This window comes from Chiloscyllium plagiosum, unplaced genomic scaffold (genome assembly GCF_037043375.1).
Source record: "Chiloscyllium plagiosum isolate Xiang-an unplaced genomic scaffold, Cpla_swu_hap1 HiC_scaffold_45, whole genome shotgun sequence".
Taxonomy (NCBI): Eukaryota; Metazoa; Chordata; class Chondrichthyes; order Orectolobiformes; family Hemiscylliidae; genus Chiloscyllium; species Chiloscyllium plagiosum.
The window spans coordinates 34,573,319-34,579,286 of record NW_028270183.1 but is presented as its reverse complement, the minus strand read 5'-3'; the positions used below and the strand labels follow the sequence as shown (position 1 = coordinate 34,579,286).

The following is a 5,968-nucleotide window of genomic DNA, read 5'->3' as shown; positions in this document are numbered from 1 at the left end:
AGAAGGATATGGGCCAAGTGCAGAGAAATGGGTTTAGCGTGGATGGACATTTTGTTCGACATGGGCCAGCTCGGGCAAACGGGCCTGTCTCCGTGCTGTAGTATTTGATGAATCGATGGTAACAACATCAGTTCGAACTGATGTTTATGCATTCGGAATAGACAGTTTTGTTTCCTTGTAGATGGGAAGGAATCAACATGACATTAGCCTGCCTTATGACTGAAGGGCATAATATTGCAGATTTACCATAATATTGCAAATGCATAGACCTGAATGCAATATTCATGCAGAGAAAATAAAAATATTGTCAAAATAATTTTTCAGAACGTGGTCAATGTACCTTTTCTGATGTGGTCAATTGTCATTTGGAGATTGCTTTGAATGAGTTCCTCCCAATAAAAAAGCCGACACGTGGAAGTATATCTGATTCTTAGACAGGGAAATAGGTGAATGCAAAAACAACAAACATGTCTCAGAGACATCGACCTTGTCAATCCCACCCTCGTTTGAGAGGGATAGAGCAATCCTTGGTTGAAGAAGGAGTGAGTCGTTCAAAGCATTTGATTTTCTTCCACCCACATCACACGACAGCGGTGAAACTCAGATTGCGAGATTAATCCTTTTACAATATAGCTGACACATCCTTTTTAAACTCACAAATTGCTGCATATGTTTTCTTTTAATGTGTCACATTGCAGAAGATACAATTACTGATAGAGCTGTGAAAACCATTTTTTCCCTGCCATTTCAAACCAGTGTTCATCTACACAAGGCTACAAAAACAGGAGGAAATGTATTTAGCACCAAGTCAGCAAATGTCCTTTACTCGATCAAAATTTAATAACCCAATGTCACTTCTAAACATATAATTTTCACCAGATCATGTCACTTGTTCGCAGCAGGTAAACCCCTTGTGTATTTTCTGTTTCATTTCTTTTTCTTTACAATTGCACAAGCGATTAGTGGATTCCTGACAATATTCTGCAATTCCTCTCTAAATTTGCTTTGCGTTATGGCATAGATAAACGTGTTGGTGCATGCACTGAATAGCTGTAACATATTACCGATTTCTCGAAAAATAAATTGTGGATCACTGAAACCTGTGATTTGATAATCATTTGTAAATCGTTCATAAAGGAAGTAGATAAGGAACAACAGCCATAAAAGGATGAAACTGCCGGATACAGCAAATAGCAGAATGATAGATTTTTTTTCCGGCTCTCCATTTCCTGGTCAGCCTTATTCTCTTCATTGAGCTGAGATCGGAGTCTTCTGCGGGCCTTATTGACAACAAGAATGTTTCTGACAGTCAGAGCATTGAGCAGAAGAATCAGAAAGAATGGAAAACATGGCGTTAAAATATATTCAAACCATTCAAATGTTGTCCACAAAAGGGAAGTGTGACGGATTTTCTTCAACCTGCAATACCATGGTATATTATTACTTATGTACATGGGTTCATGTAGAAAGTACCAGGGAATATTCTTTAGACATCCCAATGAGCAAACTGTTCCGATTACCACAGCAGACATTCTATCAGTGCAATATTTCACTTTGAATTTCTGGCAACAAATAGCAACATACCGGTCCATGGTGAATGCAACAGTTAACCAAACAGAAGTATCTCTGGCCGCGTAAATTAAAGCAATGGTGAGACTGCAGATGGGAGTAATCGATAGGACGGAACCCGGAAAATAAATGCCAGGAATACGGTTTAGAAGTACAGCGGTAATGATAACCAGGAGGTCTGTTACTGCCATGGATACCAGGTACCTTGTGATACATCTTGATAGTCCGCATTTTCCTCGGGACAGAATTGCAATAGCCAGTAAATTAACTGTTCAAACAAAACAAAATAAGCTGTGTCAGCTAAGAGTGGAGAATTAATTCCCAACGAAAGCATTATGCTTATGACATGCTTTGCAAAGTTTGGAGTTATGATAGTTGAAGTAAGCAAATATATTTTAGCATCTAAAGATAAGGTGGAATAAATGAGAACTTGAAAATATATTGATTACTGTATTATCATTATAATAATAAAAATACTTGGAATCTATTTTGGGAACAGGCCCAATATTAATACCTGTGTACAATTTAAATGACTGAAAACAATCCACTGGACAAATGACGCAACAAAGCCGGAACTGGTCTGGTCAGAAAATTTGAAGAGGACATGGATAATATTTGAATGAAAAATGGCAGTACCTACCAATTGCAATTCCAGCACCAGACTACGTAAGTAAATTTCAAGTTGACACAACAGTTTTTATGATTCTAAATTGCATGCAAACCCAAAGATATTTCTGCATCTTGTTTAAATTTAAACAATGTCTATTAATTCAAAGCAATATCTCAACAACTGTTTGAAAATAAATGATGCAACTGTCCGAGTTTGGCTTGGAATTGTTAAACAAACATTTCAGTGATTAAAACACTCTTATTTTTATCTGAAAGTATTACATCCAGACTCTATTTTGTCTCAGGCACGCTGTAGCACAATTTCAAAGAGATGAGTCCATACTGGTATGTCTCTATCAGAGGAGATGAGAGGTAACTAAAACACACTCAGAGCGTAGGTGGCAAGTGGAATTTACTACTTAACGTTAGTAGATCCAGAAGCCTTCATAACATTTTGGAAGTATATAGATGTGCACTTGCGAAGCCAATGCATCCACGGTTATGGTGCAAATGCTGGAACATGGGATTAGGAAAGTGGGGTTGTGTTTGGGAACAGCACAGATGCTTTGGCTCAAAGCACTCTTTTCTGAGTAGTCGATGTCTCCAACACTATGTTCAGTCTTTATGGCGATAAACAATTCCTGATCACATCCACTTCCCAAAATAAATGTGGTAAGTGCAGACCCCAGTTTTCGGGTCTTGCTATGCACTGATTATTTACCATTTTTATCAGGGCAGTTTCATGGCCCTTCTTTATTTGCAATGCTTCCCTAAAAGTCACAAGAATGTTACAAAATGTTATAATGAGCACCTCTTTAACTTTTAGAATTTTCCCTGTACATTTCATATTGAAAGGAGCATCGATACGTCAGTATTACAATCAAGACTGGAGCAAACGCAAAGAAATATCAGGCATGTATGTCTTCTTCGTTTTGTGATTTATACCATCTCACAGTATGGTTTGGGATGTGATGGTAATACCGTGATAATATTTCCAGAAAAAAGGTAAAATCAAAATAGCCCCACAAGGAAGAAGGTGGGGCTCAACAGCGAGAGATGACTCGCGGTGGTATAACCTGAGCATCACATCACCTCAGGGGAGGGGATAACTGAGAACTGTTAGCTCTGTTGGAGAGTTGTATGATTTGCCGTGCAAGATTCCGTTGAAAATGTGGGTTTAATTCCTGCACCAACTGAAGTTTCTGTGACGGGTCTGCCTTTTCAAAATTGTCCCTTGCCCGGTATATGATGACCCTCAGATGAAACACACCCCGTAATCTGGCTGTCTCTCGAATGAGAGATTGACTGTGGTGACATCACCATTGTAATACCAATGCTCTTCACGTCAGTGTGTGGAATGGCCTTGCGTGAATAAACATCGTTTCTCTATTATGCAAACCTGTAAAATGCTCGTCAGAGTTAACTCTTTGCTAGGAGAGAGTGAGGACTGCGGATGCTGGCGATCAGAATCGAAAATGTGTTGCTGGAAAAGTGCAGCAGGTCAGGCAGCATGCAAGGAGCAGGAGAATCGACGTTTCGGTCATGAGCTCTTTCTCGCTGTTGAGAGAGCAGCATCTTCTTCCTGTGGGGCTATGACGATTTTACCTTTTTCCTGGAAATATTATCGCGGTATTACCATTCCTGAAGAAGGGCTCATGCCCAAAACGTCGATTCTCCTACTCCTTGGATGCTGCCTGACCTGCTGCGCTTTTACAGCAACACATTTTCAGCTCGTAACTCTTTGCACAATCTCTAGACAGGTTAAACAAGGAACTGAATGATTCAGTGATAACGCGATATCCAGTTAGGGATACATTTGATTTTAAAGCTTTCATTGTTCAATCTGATTTGGAACAAGTTATTGTCATTTTTTCAGGATGAACGAGCAGTAACAGCATGATGGGAGGTAACAACTGGATTGGAAAATGGTTCAGAGGCAAAGATCAGAATTGCAGGTCTATAGAGAAAATGATCACTGAGATCTGTGGTGAAACAGTGTCATTCACCAGACAGAGGGCCAGAGTTGGGAGGCACAGCTGGACAGAAGCTGAGCTGCTCCCCTGAGTGAAGGAACATGGACTGGAGCAGTACAATCCCGCTGTTTGCCGCCACCTTCTCCAAGACATTTACAAATAGAAGGTCAATGCTGCTCAAACCGGGAACAACGAAGTATTACAAGGAGAGTAAGTCGATAACCAAGTGGCTTATTGGAGATAATTAACACAGTTTCAAAATATTATTGGGACATTGTTTCACAGTACCATTTTTATACTGAGTGCCACTACGAATATAGTTCAGAACGCAACTCTGAGTTAAAGAAAAACATTTAAAATATTATTCAGCTTGGAACATCGATCCAAATTGTTCTGAAAATTCAGCTGGAAATTCATTGTGACAACTATCATCAACAGCTATTTACCACAATAATCCACTTAACTAGTGCTTTTCAAGATGCTTCACATTTGGAGGACTTTACCTGGGACTGCGATACCTGCAAGGGCCGTGTAGTAAATTGCATAGATCATGCCTCTTGGCGGAAGATGCATTATTTCCTCGAAGCACTGATGTCTGCTTGTATCCAACATGCATTCTTTCCATCTCTCCATGTTTATAGCTGATGCTGAATCCTTGGAGATGCAATTAGAGTGCAGCAGGAGGTATCTTTCAATTCACCGGTTAGGTTGAATCACAATGAACAAAGACTGTAGTCATTAAGCAAATGAAATGTTGCATTTAATCAAACTTTTCTTTTCCATACTGTCAAATGAAACAGAATTCGTTCTACAAATTGTTTTGAAGAAAAAAAGAAACACTGTTAATAATCTGCAACAGTATCTGAATCTGTTATCAAATTAGAACACTTTGGCGATGATTAATTCAGCTTGATTGTGACAACAGAAATAAGTTATAGATTACAAAACTGATACTGAGCACGAAGTGACCAGCTGCTCTGTTGTCTTTATCCACATTTTCGCTTGTAGGTGCTCCAAATATTTCTATCCACCGACTGGATAACCAAGTAATTGTTCACTTTGCTTTAAATTATCCAACTCCATTCTGTGAATGATCAGTGAGTCGATTTTCAGCAGACTTCATAGAGGCGATAACCATAATGTTTCAGCTCACCAGCTTACCGCTTTCAATTCACTACTGGCGAAAAAATTGCCAGTCAGCTTCAGCTACTCTCCTTTAACTGATGCCCCTTGTGAAGAAGTGCTTGCTTTAAAATGCAATGTGCTACTGAACTGGATGTCACTTTTTCGCATAATCATTCAGGACTTGTTATACCTGCATGACATTGATGTAACAAACCGGGAACTTCAAATAACATTTCACAGGTTGATGTTTCATCGAATCAATGTTTATTTATTTAAGGGCTTTCCGCATCCACACACTGACCTAAAGAGAGACAATATTACAAAGATAAAGTCGCCACATTCTGCACTGTAAATAGAGAGAGAGAGAGAGAGAGAGAGAGAGAGAGCAGCGGTGGTGAGTTTATTCTGAAAGTCACCACACTCTACACACTCTAGCCGAGGGACGACATTGAGAAGGGAGAGCCATCCTGATAATCTCACCTAGTGGAGGAAATAACCTCATTCTACACGATAAATCAGCCAAATAACCAAGGAAACTAACAACCACTCCCCTCGACTGATAAATGATCACCGTACACCACTTACCTCTCTCTGGTCAGAGATCAATTTTGTACTCCTGTGGGACTGTAGTGACTTTACCTTTCCATCAATATTATCATGGTCTCACCATTAAATACTTATCCATGCTATCA

At 39.5% G+C, this 5,968-nt stretch overlaps 1 pseudogene; it reads right to left on the bottom strand.

Annotated features, from left to right (window-relative positions):
• Positions 1-927: 927 nt before the first annotated feature.
• LOC148136462 (putative G protein-coupled receptor 139) lies at positions 928-4,784 on the bottom strand (annotated as a pseudogene).
• Between the last annotated feature and the right edge of the window lie 1,184 nt (positions 4,785-5,968).